Source organism: Leucoraja erinacea, chromosome 1 (genome assembly GCF_028641065.1).
Source record: "Leucoraja erinacea ecotype New England chromosome 1, Leri_hhj_1, whole genome shotgun sequence".
Classification (NCBI taxonomy): domain Eukaryota; kingdom Metazoa; phylum Chordata; class Chondrichthyes; order Rajiformes; family Rajidae; genus Leucoraja; species Leucoraja erinaceus.
This window is the reverse complement of record NC_073377.1, coordinates 84,397,385-84,416,617: the sequence shown is the minus strand read 5'-3', so window position 1 is coordinate 84,416,617 and position 19,233 is coordinate 84,397,385. Positions and strand designations below refer to the sequence as shown.

Sequence of the window (19,233 nt, the reverse complement as noted above, 5' to 3'; positions counted from 1 at the left end):
CTGCACTTTCATTTTGTGGCAACCATAGTGGGATTTGAAATCAAATTTCCAGGTTGTTAATCCAGGCCTATAGTTTACTCATCTGGTAATTTAACACTGCACTGCCATCATATGGTAGCATCATAGGGCGGCATAGTGGTGCAGCGGTTGAACTGCTGTTTACTGTGCCAGGCCTGGGTTTGATCCTGACTAAGGGTGCTGTCTGTATGGAGTTTGTACCCTGTGACCGCGTGGATTTTCTCCGGGTGCTTCGGTTTCCTCCCACACTCCAATGGCATACAGGTTTGTAGGTTAATTGGCTTCAGTAAAATTGTAAATTGTCCCTAGTGTGTAGGATAATGTTAGTGTAAGGAGTGATCGCTGGCTGGCGGGGATTTGGTAGGCCGAAGGGCCTGTTTCCATGCTGTATCTCAAAAGTCTAAAATATGATAATTGGGTCCTGTAACTCTAATTCACAAAACACAAATGCACTATGTACAATACTTTTACACAAGCTCAGTCTCTTTCACTGATAGAGCAATTACATTTTTTTAAATAAGCAAAATGACTGAAGAAGGGCCCTGATCTGAAACATCATCCGTGCATTTTCCTCCGCAGATGCTCTCTGATCCACTGAGTTGCTCCAGCACTTTAGTTTTACTCATGATTCCAACATCAGCAGTCTCTTGGGTCCCCATATTTTTTATAAAGCATCCAAAGTGAAGTCTATGGACAAGATTTACTCTACACTAATGTTAAAGTTGCAAGGTGAATGTTGCATGGTCAAAATTCGATATATTATCATGAAGCATTGAGAACTAGTATACTTTTTTCTGCAGTCTTGTGTGATGCAGGATTGAGTGGTGGCAGGGGTCAGGGATGGTCAGTGCTGGGCTGGTGGTACTACTCTGGGCATAGGTGCAAGGTGATGATTTTTGTCTCTTCTTTAATGTATCGAGCTGGACTATCCCTCAAGAACCAGCCTTAGGTTCAACATTTTCTAGGTAACTTCAGCCCGAGGCTGACATTGGAATGAGCTACCAGAGGAAGTTGTATTGTAGGGTGCAATACGGCATTAACAGGTATTCGGGCAGGAACATGGATAAGTAAGGCTTAGCAGAAATATGGGGCAAATGCAGGCAAAAGGCACTAGCTCAGGAAGGTATATTGATTGGCATGGATAAGTTGGGCTGAAGGGACTTGACTTTATTCCTACTTGACTCTACGATTCGATGACTCTGACCGTCTGTGCCAAAGAATGTGGACAGATTGTTATGCCAGAGGCTGTTGAAAATAACACTGTACATTGCACTAGAGAAATTATTGTGTCATGTCATTTTACAATCATACTTAACTTGCTAACCCAATCATTCAATGCCATAACATTAACATATTGCAAAATAATACTACCAACAATCCAAACGGCATAAACAGGTAAAACAGGTCAGCATGGATCATAGTACTTACAAAAGTTACAATTATGTTAACAATTATTGTTACTGAAATATTATTAGGGAGCCATAGTATTTGTATTCTACATCCATCTTAGGAATTAAATGCCTTGGCTATTTAAATAATAAACTTTCCTCATCTCTGTCGCCGGGGTAAAAATCGAATGTTTTGCACTCACGGAGCAGTAATTAACTACTTGTAAATGGCAACATTTACTGATGCCTACTTGAGAATATTTTCTGCTCATCTTAAAGCCACAAATTTCTCTCTACTTAGATTGATTGATTGTTGTAGATTTTGTGTCTGAATCTGACATTCAATGCAATAAATCTTAATTGCAATTTTTAATAATCATTTGAACATGACATGTAGGGAACTATAGGGAGAGCTCCCTGAGCTACAGGGAAAGGTTGAGCAGATTTGGACTTTATTCGTTGGAGTGCGGGAGGATGAGGGGTGATTTTATAGAGATGTATAAAATCATGAGAGGAATAGATGGCGTAAACGCACAAGTCTTTTGCCCAGTGTTGGGGAATTGAGAACCTGAGGACATGGATTTAAGGTGAGGGGGAAAAGATTTAATAGGAACCTGAGGGTTAACTTTTTTTACACAAAGGGTAGTGGGTGTATGGAAGGAGCTGTCGAAGGAGGTAGTTGAGCCAGGTACTATTGCAACATTTACAAAGCTTTTAGATAGGTACATGGATATGATCGGTTTAGAGGGATATGAGCCAAACGCAGGCAAGTGGGGCGAGTGTAGATGGGACATGTTGGTTGGCATGGGTGAGTTGGGCCAAAGGGCCAGTTTCTGCACTGCAATGACTATGACTCTATATCTGATTAGATGTATGTGATAGTCGTTAGTAATTTTGTCTTGCATTCTAATGTAATTGAAAGGGGATTGAACTTGGACAACAATGTGACTGAAAGTGCATTCGTGTTATTTAAAAACTTGGTGCATTTCATTTGGATACTGTGTGAATTGCCCCAATGTATTAAATTAGTGACTAATAGCATCGCCTTTGCAATTAACAAAATACACGTTAATGACATGCAGGCTCATTTAAATGGGTCACATGCAAATTACTTTCCTGCAGCAAAGGGAATGAATTGTCCAGTTAACTCAGATGAATCTGGTCTACCCAAGCAATTTGATTTTTGTGGAATTATGTTTGCAACGGTCTAAATTGAACTTTTTCAAAGAAGAAGGTTATGAAAAACAAAGTAAAGCCATTTGAATCACACAGGATCAAAAAGGCACAAAAAAGGACAAAAGAATTGGAAATGAATATAAATTGCAAAAAGTTATTATTCATAGTTTAATATGAAATAATTTTTTGAGCTTACAAATATTAAATATCAAAAAACTCAAATAACGGCATTTGCTTGAAATGAATCATAGGCAGATAGATTATTATTTTGCTACAGAAGGTTATTTTTAAAAATTTGCTGGTTACAAAAAAATTCAAATACAGAAAAAATTCAGTGAAGCAAAGAAGAATTGAGGAAATTGGATTGAAGATGCCAATGTTACAAGCAAAATAAATCAATCAATTTGTTTATGAGCAAGTTAAATTTGGGCAAACGGGCAAAAGTGTGTAAATCTGGAATGTAGAAGGGAGGGCCTAAAATGAGGTATCCTGTCTCTATCACAGCACAAAGGCGCCCTTTTCCTCTGTGTTGTAAAGGCAGCAAGACAGCTAAATAGAACGGCTGCTTCACAACTCCAGCAATCCAGGTACATAGCTCCAGTAGTTTTCTGTGGAGTTTGCACATTCTCCCTGTAACCATATGGGGGTTTTTTCCAGCTATCCCGGTTCTCCACTAGGTTGAAGAGAGGTGGATTGGTAGGCTAATTGGTCATTGTTAATCACCTACACTGTGTAAGTGAGTGAAGTGGTGCTGGCAGCATATGGGGAGAATAAAGTGCATTAGATTAAAAGAGGGTACTATTTTTACATATCCTGGTGTGCTGCAGCAAGTAAGGATTTCATTGGTCTATCTGGGACACATGACAATAAAATACTATTGACTCTTGAAGGTTGCCACAGTCTTAGAAACTTAGAAAATAGGTGCAGGAGTAGGCCATTCGGCCCATCCCGCCAGCACCACCATTCAATTTGATCATGGCTGATCATCCAAAATGAGTTACCCGTCCCGGTTTTTCCCCATATCTCTTGATTCCGTTAGCCCTAAGAGCTAAATCCAATTCTCTCTGTGAATTGGCCTCCACTGCCTTCTGTGGCAGAGAATTCCACAGACTCACAACTCTCTGGGTGAAAAAGATTTTCTCATCGCAGTCCTAAATGGCATACCCCTTATTCTTAAACTGTGACCCCCTGGTTCTGGACTCCCCCAACATCGGGAACATTTTTCCTGCATCTACCCTGTCCAATCCTCAAAGAATTTTATATGTTTCTATAAGATCCTTCTAAATTCCAGCAAATACATTCGCCACATTCTTTCATCACACATCAGTCCCTCCATCCTGGGAATTAACCTGGTGAACCTACACTGCAATCTCTCAATAGCAATAATGTCCTTCACAAATTAGGAGACCAAAATTGCACACAATGCTCCAGGTGCAGTCTCACCAGGGCCCAGTATAACTGCAGTAAAACCTCCTTGCTCCTAAACTCAAATCCTCCTGCAATGGGCAAACATACCGTTGGCTTTCTTCACTGCCTGCATGCTTACTTTCAGAGACTGATGTACAAGCACAGCCAGGTCTCGCTGCACCTCCCCTTCTCCTAATCTGACACCATTCAGATAATAATCTGCCTACCTGTTCTTGCCACCAAAGCGGATAACCTCACATTTATCCACATTATACAGCATCTGCCATGCTTCTGCCCACTCACCCAACATGTCCAAGTCACCTTGCAGCCTCATATCATCCTCCTCGCAGCTCACACTGCCACCCAGCTTTGTGTCATTCGCAAACTTAGAGATGTTACATTTAATTCCCTCGTCTAAATCGTTAATATATATTATAAACAACTGGGAGTCCCAGCACCGAGCCTTGCGGCACCCCACTATTTACTGCCTGCCATTCTGAAAAGGACCTGTTAATTCCTACTCTTTGCTTCCTGTCTGCCGACCAGTTCTCTATCAGTCACACTAATCACTTGTGTGGGACCTTGTCAAAGGCATTTTGAAAGTCCAGATACATCACATCCACTGGCTCTCCCTTATCCATTCTACTTGTTACATCCTCAAAAAATTCCAAAAGATCAGTCAAGCATGATTTCCCCTTAATAAATCTATGCTGACTTTGACCAATCCAGTCACTGCTTTCCAAATGCGCTGCTATGACATCTTTTATAATCGACTCCAGACTGATTCCTGGGATGTCAGGACTGTCTTATGAAGAAAGACTGGATAGACTTGGTTTATACTCTCTAGAATTTAGAAGATTGAGAGGGGATCTTACAGAAACGTACAAAATTCTTAAGGGGTTGGACAGGCTAGATGCAGGAAGATTGTTCCCGATGTTGGGGAAGTCCAGGACAAGGAGTCACAGCTTAAGGATAAGAGGAAAATCCTTTAAAACCGCGATGCGAAAATTTTTTTTTTCACACAGAGAGTGGTGAATCTCTGGAACTCTCTGCCACAGAGGGTAGTTGAGGCCAGTTCATTGGCTATATTTAAGAGGGAGTTAGATGTGGCCCTTGTGGCTAAAGGGATCAGAGGGTATGGAGAGAAGGCAGGTACGGGATACTGAGTTGGATGATCAGCCATGATCATATTGAATGGCGGTGCAGGCTCGAAGGGCCGAATGGCCTACTCCTGCACCTATTTTCTATGTTTCTATGTTTCTATCTTCCCCACCACTGACATAAGGCTCAATGGTCCATAATTCCTTGTTTTCTCTCTCCCTCCTTTCTCAAAAAGTGGAGTTACATTGGCTACCCTCCAGTCCACAGGAGCTGATCCAGAGTCGAGAGAACATTGGAAAATGATTACCCAATGCATCCACGATTTCTAGGTCCACCTCCATGAGTACTCTGGGATGTAGACCATCAAGCCCTGGGGATTTATCTGCCTTCAGTCTCAACGGTTTACCTAACACCATTTTCTAACTAATGTGGATTCCTTTCAGTTCCTCCCTCCCACTAGATCCTCGGTCCCCTAGTGTTTCTGGGAGATTGTTTGTGTCTTCCTTAGTGAAGACAGTACCAAAATACTCATTTAACTGTTCTTCCGTTTCCTTGTTTCCAATTATAAATTCACCCGTCTCTGTCTCTGACTGTTTTCACTAATCTTTTCCTTTTTACATTGCTATAGAAACTTTTTGGCAGTTTTTATATTCCCTGCAAGCTTTCTTTCATGCTCTTTTTTGGTGGACGAAGGACCAGTCTCCCTACTGTATTACTCAATGATTCTATAATCAAAGGGGAAGATTACCCTGATTATAATCTGTAAACATGAAACATAAATTTGCATTCATATCTGATAATGCTCCCATGTGAACAATGAGTAAGAGACATTGAATGTGCAAGGCCATTACACACCATGTAAATACTAGAACTATGCATATCAAATAAAGTTGATGCAACATTAAAACTATATTTAGCAATATTTAGGCAGGTATTGGGGGTGATCTAAACATTGGGATGTTATCGTATTTGCTTGGAGCAAGGGGGGAAAGGCGAGTAGAAAAATGTTATGCTCCTCTTGGGTCACAATGCTGAAAAAGCACTTGCTTCTCCCTTGAACAATATCTCAGATGCTCTGGTCAATGTTGGAATGGAGAAGTAAGTAAACTCTGAGCTTCAAGGCCTCTTCAAAATATTTAAGTTAATGGCCTACATCCAGGGTCAGATTCGCCTTTCACCTGCAATAAAGTGCCAATTGGGTGGGTTTTGAAACACTTTGGGTTTGAGATTTCATTACATACATTTATTTCCCAGTTAATTCAAATCTAGCATTTTTTTGTGTGAGAGTGGGTAAAAGTGCCTCGAATAAGCAGACAATTCTACTTGCAAACTAAAATGAGCTTCACCCTGCATGTAACACGGCTAACAGAAAACTGATTACTCAAATGTTCCTTTTGATAGCCTTCCTCCTCCTTGTAAAATCCAGATAATTTTAAACTTTTTAGCTCAAACTGTTACCAGTGTTGAAGACACAAGAGACTGCAGACTGTATACTGATTTCTACTTAACCGGTACATACTACAAATCCTGGTAATTTGATACAAAATGCTGGAAACTCAGCAACTTATGTCGAATTTACAGAAACCAAAGCAGTTCTTGTTTCACATTACGCTGCAACGTCCATCTGGACTGAACAAGCAAAAATTGTTTTTCACTGTTTTAGAAAAAAGGGATCGGGAAAATCCTCACAATTTCAGGTTAGTCAACCGAATGTTCACATCAGGGAAAATTTTGGAGGTAACAGCTTGAATTGTCGTGATCAATTGTGAAGCAATTGTATTCCATGATGACCTTGAAGAAAGTTGTCCACAAACATCTGATGATTTGAGTAAAATGGAATTCCCTATTTTTGATGTGGAGCAAAGAACTGCAGATGCTGGTTTAAACCGAAGATGGACACAAAAAGCTGGAGTAACTCAGCAGGTCAGACAGCATCTCTGGAGAAAAGGAATAGGTGACGTTTTGGGTCGAGACCCTTCTTCAGACTAAAGAACTCAGCAAGTCGGACACCACCTCAGACTAACCTGAAACGTCACCTATTCCTTTTCTCCAGAGATGCTGTTGCTGAGTTCTTTAGTGTTTAGTAAACTGATAATACCTTATACGGTTATAACGGATTATCAGCAACGACGGACATCATTCCCCCTGCCCCCCATGATCCATTATAACAGGGGTTTACAATATATTTGTGAAAGTCAAGTTAGCTTTAACTAACTTGATCAAGCTGCTCGGTCATTCAGCAAATCAGCAAGATGAGGAAAGTGCAACTGATATCTGCATGAACTTTTATAGGATCATTTGTTAAAATACCATGCAATTGGTTTTAAACGCTGCATAGAATTACTAAGGAGAGAAAAGGCAATGAATGGTTAGTTTTCAGACATGAGAAATGTCTGGTTGTGACTTCTGCAGGTTGCTTTTGGGGCCACTGTCCATTGTGATAGATATTAATGATCTGGGCTGCAGCATAAAAAGCCTAATTTCAAACTTTGCCAAAGACAAGGTACTTAGGAATGAGATAAGCACGAGGAGAATACTAACTGACTGAAGAGGTACACAAACAAATGGAATGTGCAGATTCATACAGGATGCAAATTATTGCACAGAAATTTGCAGAGACTATTTTCAAAGAATAGGGAGAGGCAAATTAAATGTAATGGTATAATTAATGGAAACACACGCAGGAATGTATATACTACCCAGGTCTATGAAGGTGGCCAACCAGGTGGAGAGCATTGGGTAATACTTCAGGCTTTTTTCAGGCTTGTGACCACCGTTACAAAAGTTTTACGCGATCGACGTTCTTATGAGTAGAAGCAAAATAATTATGCTGAAACGTGAATGACTGGAGTGTTATGGTAAATTGCCCCAAGGTTGGCAAAACCCAGAAGTGGCTGTTGAGGAAATATACCTGAATAAAAGGGGTGAAAGAGTTCAATGACGTGTGGATTTTTACACCCCCCCCCCCCCCCCCCCCCCCCCCATAGATACGGACCTTGAACTTGCCATTATATTCCACTAGGCACTAGGAACTGAACTGTAGAATGGGAATACATGATCGGTAAAAGGAAGTTTTCTTCCTCTGTCTCTGCCTAATCCAGTTGGAGTTCCAGCAAGCCTGTCGGGTGTGACATCCTATAATTCTGAAATGAGAAAAGTGTGGTCAATGTAACTGGAAATTTAAGTATGAGGGGAATTCCAGGGATATCCAATGATTCACAAACAATAAGAAACAAAGAAAATAGGTGAAGTAGGCCATTCGGCCCTTTGAGCCAGCACCACCATTCAATTTGATCATGGCTGATCATCCAAAATCAGTACCCCTGTTCCTGCTTTCTCCCCATAACCCTTGATTCCATTAGCCCCAAGAGCTAAATCTCTCCCTTGAAAACATTGAAACATCAGAGGTCCAATGGAGGGCCTCAGTTATTGACTGGAAGAATTATCCATCTTGTGATAAAATTGTGTTGCTGAACATTGAGGGCGGCATGGTGGCACTGCAGTAGTGTTGTTGGCTTACAGCGCTTACAGCATCAGAGACCTGTGTTCTATCCCGGCCACGGGTGCTTGTCTAGTCAGGATTGTGGATGAACAGAGATGGGATGCAAGAGGCATGACCAGAATAAGTGTGTGATCACCAACAATGATTGCAATCCTGCTCTGAGGACTGGCCACATAGTAGCAGAGGCCAAGATCCCTTGTGGTTAAAGGGATCAGGGGGTATGGAGAGAAGGCAGGTACAGGATACTGAGTTAGATGATCAGCCATGATCATATTGAATGGCGGTGCAGGCTCGAAGGGCCGAATGGCCTACTCCTGCACCTATTTTATATGTTTCTATGTTTCTAAGATTGCCAGCCCCCTAAACTCAAACTCCTCCAGATGTCTGAGCTGCTGAGCTTGGAAGCAATTTCTTTCTGTTTGGAGCTTTAGCCAGTTGTTGTGGAAAATATTATTCTGCAAGAGAGATTATGCATGTTTCAATATGCATAGATGAATAGGCTGCCGTGTTTGTACCGCAGTCAGTGTGCGATTCCTAGTTCCAGACGTTTTAAGATTGGTTGGAATGATGAAGTTGAAGGTGGAGGAATAGTTAATAAATAGGAGTCTGGTGTACATGTCCTCCTGGCATTCTCGGAATGAATGTAGAGCCAGGGAAATGGTGTCAGCCAGGGATCTGTTGCAGTGGCAGGCGAATATCAGTAGATCAAGCTTCTCTGGGAGGCTGGACCATGCCCTCCATGACCAGCATGATGAATTCCAGAGCCACCGGAGGGTGGTCATAAACATTACCTTGCTTTTCTTTGGCATTTTGATGATAGTGGTCCTCTTACAGCAGGTGAGAACCTCAGAATGGAATAGGGAGAAGTCAAAGATGTCCATGAATACTCCTGCAAGCTGGTCCAAGCAGGCTCAGAGGACACAGCCAAGGATTCTTCCGAGTGTAGGTGCTTTCCGTGATTTCATTCTCAAGAAGGCCGATCTGACATCCGTGACGGTGATTGTGGGTACAGGCACTCCTGATGCTGTCAGAGTGGGTGATGTAAATCCACTGATCTTCTGTTCAAAGTGAGCACAGAATGCATTGAGCTCATTAGGGAGGGATGCGTTGTTGCCTGCGCAGCAGTCTGATTTTTCACTTTGTAGCCAATTATAGCATGCAACCTTGTAACAGTGGCAGGTTTCTGTGCAGTTATTCTGGGACTTTAGCTTGAGCTGGACTTCCCTCTTGGCCTTCCAGATGGCTCAGCGAAGGTGTATTTGGAAAGATCGTATGGGTGTCCTAATATTTATATTCTAATGCAAGTAAAATACTTAGCTTTCCTACTTTCTGGTATTTTATGAAGCACGTCAAGGAAATGTAAGTATTAAACTATGCAAGGTAGACGTAACTGGAAAATTGCTTTTGTATTGTGGCGCGTTGGTTATTAAGAAGACACAGTGAGGTTGAAGGCTGGCAGGTCAGCAGGTGTAAAGTTTGTGATAGATTAAAACAAAGTTGTCTCCTAGCCTGCGGTAAGGACAGAAGTACAGAAGTGCATTTAAATGCTCCTTTATCAGTATTTTCCAGAAGTAAAGAGGAGATCACAGAAAAGATAAGTTGGTCATGCAGGTCTGGTGGTTTTAAAAATTTCTTATTTTTGATCGTTTGCCATTTGTTTAAAGGATAATAAAAAATGTGCTGTACAAATTACATTTGGAGCTCCAAAATCACATCCACAACAAAGTGGCAAGCACTGCAATACTCCATTTCCTTGTATGATAGCAATTGAAACAGACATGGCTGACAATAAGATGGTAGTGACGAGGAAATCCCGGGTTCCCACACTAGAAAAAAAGTGTAGTTTATAGGACAGAATTGCCACGTACCTTCAGGGATGTAGAGCACAAGGACTCAAGGAGGCAGTTGACCGTTACTGCCATTGGTGATGCCAATTTATAATAGATGATAGCTGCAGTGTCCTTGAAACAGATGGTTTTCTGCTGATCCAGAGTCTTCAAAGACAGATCCACCAGCAGTTACCAGGTAGACGATCCTCCATTTGAACAGGGTTTGCAATAGCAGCTGGCGGATACAATCTGTGCTCTAGTCCAGCCAGGCTATGCCACTGTTCCTACTTCATTCCTCAAAAAAAACATATAAATTCACTGGACAAAGAGAGAACTGTACAACCTGGCAATGTTCCTGTTACATTTCTTAATCTAATACATAAATTTGTACAATCTATGTACATAATTCAACACAACCCTGCACAATCCAAAACACTACTAATATGTCTTTTCTAAATCCTGGAAGAAATGAAGAGTCAATAGTGGAATCCAGACAGTAACAAGTATCGAGTTTTACTTTGCAAATTGCCTCAATTGTACTTCTGCTAATTACTCCCATTGGTCAGAAGAGCTTTTATGTGGAGTGCATCTGTATTGGCCAAGATTTATATTTATAAAAACACAGTACCAGACTGCAACAATACTTCCCACTTCCACTCCTACTGCTATGATTTGAATTAGCTATCCGTGTTTTTTGCATAAATGACTACACAATGCTTCTCAGGAAATGTACAGAGTGCTAGCTCATGCACGAACTCGTACACCATTTTATTTCACAACAAGCAAGCAGACCAAGCAATAATAAAGCCTGACTCAATTTATTTCAACTTGTACAATGATGCCAAATAATAAACAATCTATGCTTCCTGCAGCACCCAGCCTGGTTTCATCTAAATAGTCTCTAAATGCTCATAGTTTTCAAAGTGGCAAAAGTGGAAAACTAAGCCAACTACTGGTCACTCATTTTACACACTGCTTTGTTTCTCAATGTTACTATGTTCACACTCTATGAGACAGGTGCTTATTTTAAACAACTCTCGCCAAGTGGCAAGGACAAAGGATTTTCCAACACAATGGATGTGAGCTTTTTCCGATCATCATTTAGGCAGTATAATTTATTGCATATTATTTACAGCTGTGGGGAAACAATTTTAAAGTCTTCCTCATTAGCCTTTCAGCATTTCCTTTCAATATATCATAGTAGTTGTTTCAACGGACTATTTAGAAACTAACTTTAAGGTTTGCTGTTTTACGAAAATAATTCTGAGAAAATGGTAGTATACTGCTGAGTTAGCTGAAATTTAGTTGTGAATCTCCTATTACAAAATTAAAATTAAAAGTTACAATGAAAAGCAGTTTCTGATTTGTATTTTCTTTTAAGTTTATCCTTTCCTTTCAGGTTTCACCAATGATTATCCAACATTGTACGCTATTCTCCTCTTCAGGAATGTACAATAGAAGGATTATGATTCTAAATACCAGAAACCTTTTTACAATTTTGTTTTAAACTGGTAATAATGCAGATTGAGCAATAGAATGTTCCTAGTAAGCAAACTGGTCAATGATTTACCAAGTGAAAATATCCAGAAGAACCACAATGCACTATTCAATTGCGTATCCATAACATAACTTGGCTACACAAGGAACTGCAGATGCTCGTTTACCAAAATAAAAGATCCAAAATACTGGAGTAACTCAGGCTGCATCTCTGGAGAACATGAATAGCTGATGTTTCAAGTGGGGAATGGTGAAAAGGAAAGATTCAGGGCTAGCAATCAATGCCAGTAGATAAACTTGTAAGATCTGGTTACATCACTCCAAAACATTCAATGCACTCAACCTTTAAACATGATATTCATGGTCTAGGTTAATGACGTAACTTCAAATGTCATCACCTGCCAACCATACCACTGACCTCATTAAATGCTCAAAGGACAGCACACAGATAAATCGCTTACCAAAAATCACCAATCACAGCTCAGAACCAATATTCATAAGTTCCAACATCCTTGAAGGCCAAGACTCACACCTGCATCTGACAGCTTGCACCCATAGACACATTGACTAATATTCACAAATGCACTTCCTATCCTGCCATATGATAAGCAGGTGCGTAACCAGTAGCAGCAAATACCGTTCCTTTTCACCATTAAATCAATGGCCATGATTGTTAGAGTTAATATTAGAGTTAGATTTAGCTCTTAGGGCTAAGGTGAATCAAAAGATATGGGGATAAAGTCAGAACGGGGTATTGATTTTGGATGATCAGCCATGATCATATTGAATGGCGGTGCTGGGTCGAAGAGCCGAATGGCCAACTCCTGCAACTATTTTCTATGTTTCTATGTCTGCAGCAAGCGGGGCTGTATTTTCACACCATTCCTTCTACCTATATTTCACTTCTCCTCAATCCAAAATTAAAGACACAGAGGAACTGCAAATCTTCGTTTACAAAATAATGATGCACCATCACTTGATTTGATACTCACAGTCACCAAGCCACACAGCCACTCAAAGCTCAGATACAAACACTATGCACTGGGATCTGCACGTGATATCACCAAGGATGAGTAGACATGTGTCGTAAGGAACTGCAGACGCTGGTTTAAACCAAAGATAGACACAAAAAGCCAGAGTAACTCAGGGGGGTCAGACAGCATCTCTGAAGAAAAGGAATAGGTGACATTTCAGGCTGAGATCCTTCTGAAGAAGGGTTTGACATGAAATGCCACCTATTCCTTTTCTCCAGAGATGCTGGCTGACCCGCTGAGTTACTCCAACTTTTTGTGTCTATCTTCTAAGCAGACTACAACCAGGATGAGGAGAAAAGGGGCAGCCAAGTCCTAGCTCTCTGGGGTACATGAGCAGACAATTTCTGATGCAGGATTAAAAATGGCAAGCATATAGGATAAGGCTGCTGGGTGTGCATTATGAAATACCTATGTACAATCTTTCTACATGACTGCCAGAAAGGTTGAACGTAATATCAGTGACCTCTCTTCATGCACACATCTTAGCACCCCTCCTCTCTAGCATAAAGGTGTGGGAAAACCCCATCGGAACACTGGACATCCAACCACAATAAGGCATCTTGTAGCTAGTAACTCACCAAACCGATACCACCAATATTTGATGCTGAGATTTTGTCGTGCTAGTTCAGACTTCTTCTGTAAATCCAATTTTACTTCGGAGTCACGTGAGTGATTCCGTGAAGATCTCAGCCCAGTGCGCATGTGCGGCATTATCGCACAGCTGTGCAAACGCGGCCAGCGGGAGTCGGCAGCTCCCGCATCCAAGGACGTGAGGTAAGTACTTACCTTAATCGGGCCTTGTGGTTTTTTGCTCCAGGGGGAGCAAAGCAGCAGAGGAAGCGGCCCCCGTTCGACTCCAGCGAAGGAGCCGACAGTGGAGGGGGATAGGCGCTAACGGGACCGCACAGGCTGCGGACCGCTGCAGGGAGCTGCGCTGATGCCGGTCCGCTGAACAGCTGTTTGGTTAACAGCAGCGGACCGGAGGGAAATTTAAAAACCCGACCGGCAGCCCTGCAGACTCCTGACAAGGAGAATCGCCGCCCGGGAACCGCTACAATGCCGCCTGAAAAACGGCAGGCAGCCTCTACATACAGGTAAGACAAAAACCTTACCAATTTAACAGGTTCTACAGGAGCCAACTTCCTCCAAAACTGGAACAGGCTGGAGACAGCAAAAATAAGTATGTCTGTCTCCCCAAGCCAGAGGAGGTCATGGAGTTCAAAACCTCCAGGAAAAAAGGGGCACTGGCTGAATGCCAAGGGAGCTGACACTCCTACCCCAGTGCTATTGCACTAGCCATCTCCCTTGACGAGGGATTGATGCAACAGCGGAGTTTGAGCTATGCCTCCTCCAATTTATAGCACACCCTTTTGCTCCCTCTTTTGAGGCTAGCTAAGGAGGCCAGGGCTGGGCTGGCTTAAACGCTGGGCAGGCGGACGAGAACAGCAGTATGCCAGGGGAGCAGGATCAGGAAGAGCTACTGGGTGTCGTGGGCCACTACGTGGCTCCTCCGTGCGACCATCTTCCCAACATAGCCCTGCAGGAGCAGGCCTTTCTAGAGGCAAATCCGCAGGCAGCTGGGTCAGCAGACTCGCAGACAAGAGCTAAAAGCAGCAAATTCTGAAGCTCCTAACAGAAGGGTCAAGATGTTACCGCCTTTGCTCGTTTTTCCACGGATCATACTCACCTGGCAGGCGAGACGCCATGATCACCAAGGTGGTTCTCCCAGGATGAGACTATCCCGTTGCACTACGAGGGTGCTGACGCCTAAGATGTTCCCAAATTTGGGATACTCGACTGAACAATGGTGCATATAAGACCTGCCCGCAACCTCAAATATACGGGGCTATGCAAACCGCTGCTGCGGGAAGAGAGGCAGCTAAACCTGTGCGCCTCATGAGGGCAGGCCATGGAACGAGCAGGACATCGCATCCAACACCCAGCTGGCAGCACCCCTCGGCATCCACCAGCAATATCAAACAAGGACTGGTGAAAGCCTGGCGACCGCTTCACATTACCCCCAAAGTTCTTTTTAGACAGGGGCCCAGAGAGGAGCCGTGGGAAAATGCGCCGCCCCACCGACAGCACCAGTATACCAGCAAACTAGGCCTTCATGAAAAAACAATAAACATGGAGGTAGGTAGTCTGGTTCCTCCCAGTTTACACTAAATAAGGGTGTTCTACTAACTGCGGGAGGGGGGGCATTTACACTTGTTGATAAAGCATGGGATGCTGTCACAAATAACTAAAATATACTCAACAGTATTAGTGGATAAAAACGGATTCAAATTGGGCATATTACCGCCAGTTCAGCAATGCGCCCAAAGGGCATTTTCTCCCTCTAAGAAAGAGAAGTGAGAAGGTCAAGCTGAACTAGAAAGGCTCATTACTAAACGGATCATGGGAGTAAACATGAACCATTGGAATTTGTATCGAATATATTCACCAAAACTACAAAAGATGGTGAATGTAGCATCATCATTGATCTAATATCACTAAATAAATCTGTTGAGTATATACACTTTAAGATGGAGACGGGTTTTTGTCACTGCCAGACATCTGATCTCCAAAGGATACCTATGGGGAGCATTGATATGGAAGATGCTAACTATCTTATACCCATACACTAGGATCATTATAGATATGGGAGCATAGAGCATTCCCTATGGTCTAACCTCAGCCCTAAACTATTATAAATATTTAAAAAATGGCCATGAAAATATTAAGAAAACAAGCATAATCATGGCATATATTGGATGATATCCTCATATTAGGGGAAACAAAGGAATTAGCTGTGGCAGCAGTTCTAGCTACGAAACAGCTCCCTAAAGCTCTGAGGTTTATCCCACGCCCAGATAAACCAGAATTGAAGCGTTAACTACCATGGATTATCTGGGCTTCAATAATAATTCCGTCCATATGACTGTTACTTTGCCAAGGTACTTGGGTCACTATAATCAAATCATGAATGTACCCACTGAAGCTATATCACAATTACGGTGGTGGGCAGACATATATTTGGCATAGTTTTCAGCCCTATTATCATCACCAATCCCAACTTGGTTATTAAAAACCGATGCCAGTACTTTAGGCTGGGGAGCAACTAAACTCCATATCCAGCACAGGTAACAGATGGACCAATTCACAAACATCGTTACTACACATACCGGGCATCAACTACTTGGGATTGGTGATCGCCTATTGGGCTAAAAAGCATATGCATTTCAAATGCAGCACGTACATATGTGGTTACGGATTGATAATACTATGGTGGTGGCTTATATCAACCATATGGGAGCATAATAATCATTATTGTGCAACAAATTGGTCAAACAAATCTGGCAATGGTGTGTCAAAAGACATTTTAACTATCAGCTGCCTATGTCCTAGGAAGCTAGAACACAGTGGGAGACACCATGTCACGGGGTAAAATTTATGATTACATTGAATAGATGTCAAACCCAAAATATCTGCTAAAGGTAGTAAGCAGTTTGAAAGCCAGATATCAATTTGGTTGCACAAGACGGAATCACCAGTAACCCATGTATGTGACTTAGGAACCAGATTAGAGGCAGCAGCGATAGATGCCTACACGCTGGAAGGGGGAATTTCTGCTTTGCCTTCCTCCCTTCTGCCTCATCAGACGGGCACTTCGCAATACAGATGGGATCTGTCTCCGAGATATTGAACGTGCCCGACCGGCCTACACAGCCATGGTTCCCAGTTCATCACGACACGGTGGGCGAGTCACCTATGGATTTCCCTAGTGGACCATGGTTGCTGACTCAACCCAGTATCAGGCACAAGCCACCCATGCCAGAAAAACATCAAACTCCTGGGTGCAGGTTTTGAATAGACCTTACCAGGGACTGGGATTATCCAAAGGAACCATTACCACCATGTCAGCATCCCTGCGAACAGTCACCAAAAGCTAACATGGGTAAAATACTGCCACGACGCAGGGACAACAAATTATTCAACCACTGACGTATTGGAGTTCCTGGAACATCTACACCATGACTAAAAGGTGAGTTACAGTGCCGTAAATACAGCATGGAGCGCCTTATCTGCTTATCTAAAACAGCATGACAGCAGAGCATGGGATCCCATCTACTGAAGGTAAACTTATGAAGGGCAACTATAATAATAAGCCCCCAAAAACCCAGGTATACCCATGTATGGGATATTGGTGTGATATTGACATATCTCAGAGAATGGCACCAGCCAGATCCCTCAGCTTGCTCAATCTATGTTAAAAACGCTCATGCTTATGGCTCTCGTACACGCTCACAGAGTCCAGTCACTCCATAAAACTAGACTGGATAACATGGTGATTACCCCAGACGCATCACGTTCATATTCTAGGTCTGGTAAAAATCTAACTCGCAGGTATATGGGACTAGGCGAGATTATGAGTTCGGCACGGACTAGTAGGGCCGAGATCGCCTGTGTTTTCCGTGCTGTAATCGTTATATGGCTATATGGACCAGGAACGCCCAATTCACTGGTGGGATTCCGGGCCTACCCACCAGAGTCCAGGTTGAGTGTGGTGACCCATCTACAACAATATATAGACACAACCCACAATCTTAGAGGGAGAGGAAAGCCTATGGGTCAACCACAGAAACCCCAAGACGGGGTACGAGCCAAACCACTCCAAGGTGGCTCAAACAGGTACTGAAAGCTGCCGGAATAGATAATAATACATTTTAATCCCATTCCACTAGGGCAGCATTGATATCAGCGGCTGAACGAATGGACATCCCGGTTGACCACATTCTCAATACGGCAGAATGGTCAAGGGAACGACGTTCAGAACATTTTTATTATAAACCGTTGATAAACCTGATTTAATTGCAGAAAGAATATTACAAACTGCAATATTAATTTAAGCTCAGGGGAGCTTTTTATGTTGTTATTGTTAACAAATACCTTTCTGTTTCTTGTGAAAGCAGATCCACTGGTTGATTACGATAACACTTCCTCCCTCAAAAACTTCGGCAGTGAGTGAAATAAAAACTGTTACACGGTTTGAAATCACAGACCTTTGAAGTCTTCACGGAATCACTCACGTGACTCCGAAGTAAAATAGTAAGATTAAACGAGTACTTACCAGTATGAAGTTTGATCTGTATTTTATGAGGAGTTACGGTGAGGTATTACGTGCCCTCCGCTCCCACCCTCAATATATAGATCAAACTAATAAACTGATGTCTCATGATCTTTACTATCTTACTTCAAATATTGTGTCTATCCTGTGATTTCACACCGCTGCTTCGAAGTATGCCGCACCTGCGCACTGGGCTGGGATCTTCACGTAATACCTCACCGTAACTCCTCATAAAATACAGATCAAACTTCATACTGGTAAGTACTCGTTACTATTAAATAACACTGAGGTGCTAATGATATCTATGCAGCATCCACAGTCTCGAATAGGTAGAGTTTAATGTAGTGAGCCTATGGGTTGACTAAATTATGATGAGCTTCTTTGGTTGCTTGCAATCTGTCTTCCAGCAGGGTTAAAGGTTTGCCGATGCACCTCTCCATGGGAAGAGCATTAGTCAGTAGAACACAAATCTGCTCACTTCACCCAGGATGTTAGCATTCACCCCACCCCTCTCAGTGCCCTTGCTGTCTTGTGTTCCACCCAGTATTGACTAGACAACTGTCATACTGTCCAAGAACATATTTTGTAAACCCAGAAATTCTGCTTTAAGGTGGACCAGAATCCTCTGTGCTAATAATATAACCAAAAACATGAAGAATCACAAATCTAGGTGTAAGATCAACTCATTATACACTGGTAGGAAATTTAAAAACTGCACACGAGTCAATGTTATAAAGGTGGGAACAGTTAAACATAATTGTCATAGACAAGAGGATAAAACTTCTGACAGGCTTGGGATAATATTAAAAATAATGTCAATTTATCCTTGGCAAATATATGATGACATTGGATCAAAAAAATAACATTTGAATCTCGAAGGCATAATGAGCTACAGATCAAATACTGCTCAATAGGATTACTTTAGATAGGTACCCGACAGTCAGCATTGATATGAGGGGCTGAATGGCCTGTTTCTCTGCTGTGTGACATTAAGACTATCTAACTTTGCACCGTATTCCCTGAAATTCTTTCTCCCACCATGAAATACTGTATATTCCCAAAACCATTTTTTTGTGCTAACCTTTCTCTTCATGGACAAGTACTTCCCCAAATGTATCAGTGAAGAATATTGGCATATTCCTTATATTAAAAGGTGATCTGAGGTTTTATT

At 42.1% G+C, this 19,233-nt stretch overlaps 1 protein-coding gene and 1 pseudogene across 1 annotated transcript in view; one reads left to right on the top strand and one right to left on the bottom strand.

The window, feature by feature from the left end:
* Window positions 1-19,233, bottom strand: part of ppargc1a (peroxisome proliferator-activated receptor gamma, coactivator 1 alpha) — a 569,866-nt gene that overhangs the window by 472,938 nt on the left and 77,695 nt on the right. The gene's annotated exons all lie outside the window — the stretch shown is intronic.
* Window positions 14,632-14,761, top strand: LOC129705004 (U1 spliceosomal RNA; annotated as a pseudogene).